At 51.5% G+C, this 9,996-nt stretch overlaps 1 long non-coding RNA gene across 1 annotated transcript; it reads right to left on the bottom strand.

Moving 5' to 3' along the window:
- Positions 1-4,448: 4,448 nt before the first annotated feature.
- Positions 4,449-8,432, bottom strand: LOC125615856. Its single transcript, XR_007346446.1, has 3 exons — positions 8,163-8,432; positions 7,869-7,967; positions 4,449-6,015 (listed from the first exon to the last, which is right to left on the bottom strand). It is a non-coding gene; the product is annotated as an uncharacterized LOC125615856 (long non-coding RNA).
- Between the last annotated feature and the right edge of the window lie 1,564 nt (positions 8,433-9,996).

The raw sequence follows: 9,996 nt of genomic DNA, 5'->3' as shown, positions 1-9,996 counted from the left end.
GACCTTGAAGCGTTCAGGTAAAACAGAGGATGGGACTCGGGTAGAGATGGAAGGTCCATATCAGGTATTCTCTCTCACGGCTTCTGAACCAGTGGCATATCTTTGTTCAGGGATCGCCACCTCCTCCCAGTTGTCTCTGTCCCCAACCTCTGGCCTCTCTTGTGCCATGTGAATGCCATTCCCTCCCTTCCCCTCGATCCCCACCCCCAGGACAGTCAGAGACACCTCTGCCCCAGCGATGAACAGCACTTATCCCTCACTAAACAGAGCACAGAACATTCTAGGCTGACGTGTGAACCAGCTGCATCTGGCCACCTCTTTGGCAAGATGCCCACAAGGACAATGAGTAGGTGTTTGATGTGCAGCTTCCCAACAGGGACTCTGTCCCAAAGACACAGTGGACCCCAGGAAGCAGTTGTTTGAAAACCACCCACCCCCCTTCCGTCTTAGCACCCCCCGGGGTACCGAGATCCACACTGAGACACAGCTTCTGCTTTTAGTGACTTCAATTCTGTGGAACTGAGATGCCAAGAAATGTCTAGTCTTGATCTTTGTCCCATAGAAACATCCTCGCGGGGGATACTCATGGCAGGAGCAGCCGCCCCACTGCGCCACCTCCATCCAGAAAGCCAAGCTGGAAACATGGTTTTCAAACCCCGGGGGTCACACAAGTCCTGCCACAGCTTCTGTGGGCCATGGGACCAATGACCCAAGGTGCTAGCAGAAGGAAGGCTGACCTTGGAATTTGGTATCCGGAAGTCCAATGTCAAAGGTTAAAGAAATTGAGGCATGTGGCCCCGTCTCCACTGGCTTAACTAGTGCCAGACTCCATGTCGGATCCTGGAAGGGGAGGATCTACGCTGACGGGTAGAAGAGCCCTGCGTTCCTGGGTCACCTTTCCTCCCTGCTTTCCTCTCCACCTGTGAGAACCAGGCTGCAGCCAGGAGGTACCTGGAGGGCCTCCCAGACCAGGGTTCTTCAACCCCCCGAATGGTACGTGGGGGCCGGGTCCTTCTCGATTGTCCTGTGCACTGAGGAATGTTGAGCAGCCTCCTGGGCTTCCACCCACCAAGTGCCAGTAGCACCTTTCTCTCAAGCTGTGACAACCAAAAATGTCTGGGGACATGGCCAGCCCCACTGGTCAGCCAGAAGGCACCTTCCTTTGAAAAACCAGCCTCTACCTCAGAGCAAAGCTGTCCCAGGGAGGGACATGACCTTTGTCCTTGGAAAGACCCACAGAGCACTCCTAGGCACATCCCCACCCTACAAATAACAGGAGAGATCTGCTGCGCCAGGTGTCCCTGACTCACTCAGGCTAGGTGGGGACCCATAGCAGCCCCCTAGCAGCCACCAATCAGCATGAGACAGGGAAATACCTGGGATGCCAGATGACCCTCCCAGTATTTTATGGTGGTTGATAACATGTTGGGAAACCATGTAGTTCAGCACGTACACCCCTCATGGCTTAAACCAATCCGTTCAAACGAATCCCCCTCTTGTAGTAACCAATCACCCCTACCCAACTTGTTCCCGCCAGTGAATGTGCTAATCATGTTTTAGAGTTGTTATTTGATTTTCCCGCGGTGTGTGATGATTTGCTAAGGGATGCTATGATGTATGTGGGGGTCCCTGCCTTCTCCAAAAAATGTATAAAACTGCTGCAAAACCTGGGCTCGGGGCCTCTCAGCGTCACCAGTTGCTGTGTGTGCGTGCGGAGGACCGAGCTAGCTCGCAATAAACACCTCTTTGCTGTTTACATCGATCTTGGGTCTCTGGTGGTCTTTGGGGGTCCCGAATTCGAGCATAACACCTGATCCTCCAGAAACTTGGCTCCTGCTGGAAGACTCAGAAGGAGACAGGCTGAATCTCATGGCGGGATGCTAATAGCAACACCGGACAGCAAGAGGTGACGTGGGAGGTCAGGAGGGACAGGAGAAGGGAGGCCTCGGGAGGGGCTTCTGTCCTGGTAGCTCCAGGCACTCGTTGGTGTTCCTTCATGTCTGCTTTGTGGACCGCAGGCGGCCCCAGCCCTGTGCCTGACCCAGTGTCTGACATTCAGCAGGTGGCCAGCCTGGCGCTGGGACAGACAGGCAGGAGGAGGAGAGCACAGAGGGACGCCTGTCCAGGGGGCTGCTGGTGTTGACAGGCACTCAGGTGGGCTGGGCACCCCGATGCTGGCCTGCACATTGTCAAGAACTTTTGAAGTTTGATTCGTTTTGTTTTTATTTTATTTTACTTTTTATATTTTTTGGTACCAGGGAGTGAACCCAGGGGCATTCTACACTGAGCCACATCCCCAACCCTTTTTATTTTGAGACAGGCTCTTGCTAAGTTACTTAGGGCCTCATTAGGTCTCTGAGGCTGGCCTCAAACTTGCTATCCTCCTGCCTCAGCCTCCCAAGTTGCTGGGATTACAGGCATGCACCTCATGCCCAGCTTGAACTATTTTAAATTTAAACACACACACACACACACACACACACACACACACTTCTGGCTTAACCACTGTAGGTCTGAGGGGGTGCCGGGAAGCCAGAGAGCCAGCCTGTGCGTGTGGCAGTTCAGCAATATGCAGGCCACTTGTGCCTTAGGCAGCAGTCTTGGAAGCAATCTTTCCACACCCCACAGCCCTCCTCTCCCTCCATCCCCAACTTTATCTCTGAATTTAATCCACACAAAGGCAAGAGGGTTGCAAAACAGGTGGCCAAGCCAGGGGTCCTTGGGCCAGAGGGACAGGGTGGGGCAGGGTAGAGACTATGCCATCTGTCCACTTGCCTTCCACCTTCATTGTTTGTTTATTTGTAGATACTTATTGAGCGCCTGCTGTTTACTGGAGAGCATCAGGCTCCTGGGGATCCAGTAGGACAGAAGAGACCAGCTTTAATGTGAACCTGGTTAAACACAGATCCAAGCCCTTCGCAGAGCGGATTCCCTGAGGATCTGGTGTCCCACCCGGCTCCAGGTGAGGCCTCCCCTGGGGCCACCCCGGAGCAGCTCCCCACTGAGGCTTGTGAGCAAGAGACAGGACTCAGCCTCCCGAGGAGTTTCGGTCCAGAGGTGGCTCAGGAGGAGAACCTGATGGAACATCAGAAATCACAAGGGAGGTGCCGGAGCTCCTCCCTGTGACAGGGACAGAGGTGGCTGGGGGAGGGATGGCAGCGGGAGGCCACTGGGACCCAGAGCTCTCCCTTTTCTCCTGCTTCCTGGAATCCAGGGAAGGCCCTGGTCACTTCCCCCCGCAGTGACACACTCGGCTGCCTGGAATAACCAGGCTCTGACCACAGCCGCCTGGCTGCCCGGCACCATTTGGTCGGACGAGGAGGAGGGCGCTTCGCAGTGGGTGGCATTGGGTGGCCTTTTCTGTTGGGGGCCTTGTCCCTGCTCGGCTGGCCTTGTGGGAGGGGGAGGGAGCCTCCCAGCCCACCCCAGCCTCAGACCAGTTTATTTACTTAAACAACAAACATCCCTCCTGCCGCGGGCCAGCAGAGCTGCAAGGGCAGTTCCTGAATGGGACAGACGCTGTGTCTTCAGAGGCCACCCACGTCGCCAGGGAGGGCCAGGGCCTGCCTCCCTGGGAGGAAATGACAGGCTGTGTGCTGGGCGGCCCAGGGCTGCCCGGGATTGTGAGATGCCAGCGGGGCTGGGCCACACCAAGGGCCACATGGCCTCCCCTCCCGTCCTCTCTCTTTATTTTGTCTCTGGAGTTTTTCTTCTTCACATCTGCAGTGGTGATCAAGAAAAGCAGATCATAAAAGGAGGAGAGACGTGTCCGGCTTTCTCCCTCCGAAGGGAGGGAGAAAAGGTTTGAATAAACAGAGTGTCGCTGGAAAAGCAAACAAACAAGGCTGTTTTGGAAAGAGCCAGATGGACGTCCAAATGGCCTGGATCGCGCCCCCAGGGGGGAGCGGGGACTGGGCCTGGGTGTCCAAGGCCTCACCAGCCAGCAGTTGAGGCCCCAGGCCCCGCGGGTCATCCTGTGATCCCATGGGCCACCTCAGCCTCCAGGAAGGATGGAATCAGTCAACGGTCGTTATCACCTGGGACTTTTGCTGCTGTAGTTCTTCAGTGTCCCATGTCACTATGTTTTTCTGACTGATGACCAATGTCTTGAATAAGGAATTGCTGACCAGACTTTTTTTTTTTTTATTAGGGCAAGGTTGGGGGCGGTGTTTGTTGGGTTCCTCCCTCCTCTCCACGTTTCCCAGACTCGGCCACAGCCAGGTTTTTCAAAAATGATATCTGACCAATATCCAAATTCCTCTAATAATTTCCCAGCAGCAAGTGGTGGGGAAAACATCTGTCCTAAAAACGCATGCTCCCATTCTCTAAGGATGAATTCCTTTTTATTTTAAGTAGACTTTAGAGCCGTTTTAGGTTCACAGCAAAATGGAGTAGAAAGCAGAGTTCCCCGGTGCCCTCTGTCCCCACCCACACAGCCTCCTGCCGTCAGGCTCCCCACCCAGACAAGACCACAGGTCACAGTCGATGGACAGATGTAGACACACTGTCATCACCTGAATTTCACAAAAGGGATCCCTCCTGGGGTGGCCTCTGGTCCCTGGGTCTGGGCAGTGCATGAGGACCGGCCACCATCCTGACATCACGCAGGAGGAGTCTCGCTGCCCTGGATACCCTCCTTCTCCCCCTAGACAAATCCTATCTTTCAAAGACCATCAGCTTCAGTGTATGAATGCTCTCCGGCTCGGCATGGGCACACCACTCATCCACTTGGGAAAAAAATTCTTTCTGATCGCATCTTTAACTGTGGGGAAGGGGGCAGCTGCCTCACCTGTTAGGACGGAGCCGCTGGGATTTCCCTGCAGGGGACACAAGTGGGGGTGTCGTGGGGGGCAGAAACTCAGGCCCCGGTGTGAGTGGAAGCTCAGGCGCTGGCCTGGGGATCCTTCTAAGGGGGGCAGCCTAGTGTCCTCAGCGCCAGGCCTGAGGGGAGAAGGAGGGAGGGAGATAAGGACAGAGGGAGGGCAGAACATAAAGCTGACCAGGCTCTGGGCAGCACGGGTAGAAGAGTCTTCCGGCCACAGCCTGGTGCTGGGGGAGGCAGTATTATCACCCTGGAGCATCCAAATCCTGCCTGGGCGGTAGTTATGAACCAGGGGAAAGGAAAGCACTCTTCCTCAGTGCTCTCCAATGTGTTCACAGTAAGAATGAAATGTGACCTCATGGATGAACAATTCCAGAATTTCCTAATATGTGGCCCAGCTTCAGAGGACACAGTGACATTTCACCAAACATGAATTCATCATTTCCCTAGGGTGGCCTCGTTTCCATTGGCTGGCGAAGCTGGACCGAGGCCTTTCTGAAGCCGTTGTGTGTCAGCACATTCGATCTCCTTGCCAAGAAGGAGCGGAGGTCTGGAAGCCGTGCCCATTGGTTTGTTCAGTGCCCGTCTCCCACGCTAGGACAGTCGCTCTCCACACGTGGGGCTGAGCCAGGATGACCCCAGGGCTTGGTGGACACAGATGCTGAGCCCCAGCCCTGGATTCTGCCCAGCAGGCCCAGGCGGGCCTGAGGGTGGCATGTCCCCCATGTTCCTGGGCAAGGCTGATGCTGCTGGTCAGGAGACCACAGTTAAAATCCACTGGCCTAGAAGCCTTGGTGTCTACCAGGTCCCCAGTAAACATGTTTTGGCTGAATTAAAAGACAGCTTCATTCATGTTTTGGCCATGAAAAGACAGAGAGGGCTGTGTGCGGTAGATGGCGTTGCTGGGTTTCTGGAACTAAGAAAGAACCTTAAAAGTCACCGGTCCAACCACAGCCAAAGGTAGAATTTTCCTTAAGGTCAGGTTTCATGAATCAAATCTACTCGGTGTCTAAAAAACAAGCAATAACATTTCAATCCACCTTGCCTTCCGCTCCCCCATGCTAGTCCACTCTGAATACTTAACCAGAAGTTCTCTTCCTACCACTCAATTTCTGTAGCCAGGGCTGGGTAGTGTTCATGGCCAATGTTGCATTCACTCCTGCTGTTAGGTAAATTTCCTTGGACGTTGTATTCTAAGGACAAAAGGATTGAGGTAGTCAACTGAGACTTTCGAGACCTACCCCACAGCTATTCTAAGAAGTCATGGCCCCAGGCCCACAGTGGGACAGGCGGCTCTGTGGCCAGTAGCCCTCCATCACTTGGCCCGGTGCCCACGGGTCACATGCAGCTTCTCTGATGAAGCACAGGTGCTCCAGGTCTAGGGTGATAGATATCAAACCATAAAAGTCTTCCAGCCATTAAGATAGAAGAGCCAGTGTACAGCCTGAGGGCCCAGCCCAGCCAGGGAGGACCCTGTTCCAGGAACTCTGGGAACTCATTCCAATGCTCTGAGCTTCAGACCCCCCACCAGTCAACAGAGAGAATTGGATACAGGTCACCTAAGGCCAATCTTCCCACCTCTCCCCTCCTTCTACCATCCTGTAAAACAGGTAATTCATTAATTTTTCAGCACCAGGTCATGATGAAGTGACCCCAAAGGTGAGCCTCAAAGCTGTGCATCTGCTGAGGCTCCGATGGGATGGTAACAATGTCAAGGTCTTAGGTTCAGTCCTGCCACTGCACGGGCTGTGTCCATCTGCTCACACCACACAGCCACTGCCTATGCACAGTAGGCCCTCAATATGCTCTCATCCAGTGAACTAACAACTCACCATCTCGCAAAATAGAGTGCGATGCTGGTGGATCTCCACTGATTTAGCAATCAGACAACCTCATTGACTAGTAGAATTGAAATCAACTGAACTATGAGAAGAAAATTCAATTTGTATTCACCAATCTCAAAACTCATACAATAGTTCAAAGTAGTTTCTTTCTATGTTTGAAACACACTCCTAAGTAGATTTGAAAAAAAATGACAAATCTACACTTTGATCTTTACAACTTTTTTTTTTCCAATGCTAGGGATCGAACCCAGGACCTTGCACATGCCAATCATGTGCTCTGCTTCTGAGCTTTTGATCCCAAATATGCAAATAATGAACCTGATGATTAATGTGAGGAAAAAAAAGCCTATTGTATCAGGATTTAACACTTTTTCACTCTTTGGTTTAAATTTGTTTTTAGCACAGAGTATGACAAGGTGGAGATTTTTATTTTAATTCTAAGCTCTTCAACAAGAAACAGAAACCAGCCAAGAGCAGAAGGCTAATCTCGTCCTGGCAGAGATTTCGAGGCACAGTAGAGTCACTCTCCTCTCCGTCAGTCAACAGGGAAGACCCAGGACAAGAGAAGTTGGAAAGGGCAAACAAAGCACCATTTTAGGAAATAAAAGGTACATAGCTAACCTGTATCTATCCAAGAGACAAAAGGAGCCCTCCTAATTCTTGGAATTTAGAGATCGCTAATCAATTCTTTCCTAGCATTAACATAAAGCACTTAGAGATTGTCCAAGGACATCCTAAAGACACAGACAACTGTAAGAGCTGTAGAGATTTCAGGCTGTCGAGCTGCGGTACTGCAGCTCAGAGGAAGAACTAAGGACTCTTAACAACATAGGAAAATGAGGAGGAAACTAGTAGCTGTCAAATCTTACTTTAAGATTTACACTGAGGTGCATGATTTCCTTTAAATCTTGCTCTAAAACAAGTTATATTTTAAAGGGTATTGAAAAATTCTTCAATATCTATATTAGTTAACATTCTGGTTTTTTGTTTTTAAAAGAAGCCGTATTTGATTAAGGGAGAAAAATGTTTAATCAAATAAGAAAATGTTCTATATTCTATTCTCCTCGGTGGACAACTCCCACCACAGGGTAGCCCCCTCTGTGGGAAGCCCCCTCTTTGGACCACAGAGGTCCACTCAAGAGCCCCCATTCTCATGCATCAACATGCAAGGAAAATAAAGGTTTCCCCTGACCACATCTCACCTGCCTGGGGATGATGAGACGTCTCGGGTGCAGTCATCCTGGCTCTGAAATCTCCTTCCCAGCTTTTAATATTTCTGATTGAATAGACAAGTCACCATTCTAAAAGCAAGCATAAAATGTGATTCAAATGACCCTCTACTGAGTTTCTTGTTTTAAAATTTATCTAAGATTTCCCAAAGGTCCACGACCCACAGAGCACTGTGTGAAATATTCCCAGGGATAGAAAGAGGACCAAAACATAGATTTTGATTTTCAGAGAGCTACAAGCTCCCAGGGAAGAGACGGTGTGCGCACCAGTAACATCAGGCACGTAGACAGCTCTGTTCGGGAGGTGCGAGGGCTCTGCACCAGGAAAGCAGCTCGCAGCTCGGAGTCTCGCACTGAGCCATGGAGGAGCTGCCCTGGACTCCAGATCTCGGCGAGTAAAGGGCATCTGGGGAGAGGAACAATGACACAAAGCAATAGAGATTCTGGGTGAAGAATAACCATCACACACTGGCAGCCCAGGGCCAAGTCCGGCCAACAGACGTGTTTTGTTTGGCGGGAGCCATGTTTGTAAAAAGTTTTTGAGTCCGTTTCCAGCATTTTAAAGTTGAAATTTCACATAAAATTTTGGATCTTGTGGCTTCTCTTGAAAAAAAAAATTCAGAAGATGTTAACACTGGGTCTGTGTCCCCACGTCACAGCAAGAGTCAGCGGGGGCTCAACGGCAGCTGTTCTCTTTAGACAGGGTGTTGCATTCTGCTCTATCCAGCACATCTTCCAACGTGTCCTGTGAGCCTCTTGAGGGAGGCTGACTGAAGAGCGCATGTCAGACCCATGGAGCACGCTGGCCTGTGTCCAAGATTTGCACCGAGGTGCATGATTTTCCCTAAAAAAAAAAAATGATAAAATAGGAAACTTAAAGACGATGATAGCATTTGCCCATTTCTGTGGTGTAAACGCTCTGGCCACCACCAATTTCAATCCACCAACATGATGTCGCTGAACCTGAAGCTGGAAAGAGAGGCACACGATTGGACCTTACAAGCCGGTAAAAACAGCCCTGCCAGGCACCTGGACCTGACTTGAGATGCAGAGTCCCCTGCAGAAGTTTCCCAACCCTCCACACATCAACGTCAACAGGGAAAATATCATCTTTTTTTTTTTTTTTGTACAAGAGATTGAACCCAGAGGTGCTTAACCACAGAGCCACATCCCAGACCCTTTTAGTTTTTTATTTTGAAACAGGGTCTTGCTAAGTCACTAAGGCTGGCTTTGAACTTGCAGTCCTCCTGCCTCAGCCTCCTGAGCTGATGGGGTCACCACTGCTGTGTCTAAGTAACATCTCGCCCTTGCTGGGGTAGTTACTTCTCTCTTTCGATCTGTTCCCCAAGGTTCCCGGGGGTCCTCAGCGGGAACTCCTCGGGTGTGACACTCCGGGTGCTGCCTCTGCACACCTCATTGTCTGCTTTCAGCTGCAGCTGAAGTTCTTCATACAGGGTCGTCTTAGGGAGGAGTTTCCAACAGAACTGTGGTCTGTGCTGTGACTCAAAGAAGCCACACGGGTCTAGCTTAGGCTTTATACCAACTCCTCCACCCAGGATTCCCAAAGGGCGTGAGGGACAGGGACTCCCAGGTGCACACCAAGGTTCTTCTCCTCCCCAACCTGAATGGCAGCCCTTCTCTGCAGTGACCCCAAAGGCCCAGATGTGGCACTGTGGGGAGGTGGTGGAAACTTCAGGAGGCAGGGCCTCGTGGAAGGAAGCGAGGTCACTGGGGCGTACCCTTGAAGGAGGTATGGGGACCCCAGCACCTTCCCCTCTTTGCTTCCTGGCTTCCATGAGGCGAACAGGCCTCGTGCAACATGGCCCCTGCCATGATGTACTCTGTAGCTGTAGGGCCGGCCAGCCTGACTTCAGAAGGCTGAAACCTTTGTAACGATGAACTAGAGTCAACCTTTCCTCCTTTTAAGTTGATTCTCTCAGGCACTCTGTCACAGTGATGGAAAGCTGATTAGCACAGCTCCCTAGCCACAGTTCTTCCCAGCCAGGGAACAGACAGTCCTCGGAGAACCTAGCTTTGTGCAGGGTTACCTTCCAGCTCCACATTCATCTGCACCTAAGGCCCATGACCCCATCTACACCCA

This window comes from Marmota marmota, unplaced genomic scaffold (assembly GCF_001458135.2).
Source record: "Marmota marmota marmota unplaced genomic scaffold, marMar, whole genome shotgun sequence".
Lineage (NCBI taxonomy): Eukaryota > Metazoa > Chordata > Mammalia > Rodentia > Sciuridae > Marmota > Marmota marmota.
The sequence above is the reverse complement of the archived record's forward strand: the minus strand, read 5'-3'. Positions and strand labels throughout refer to the sequence as shown.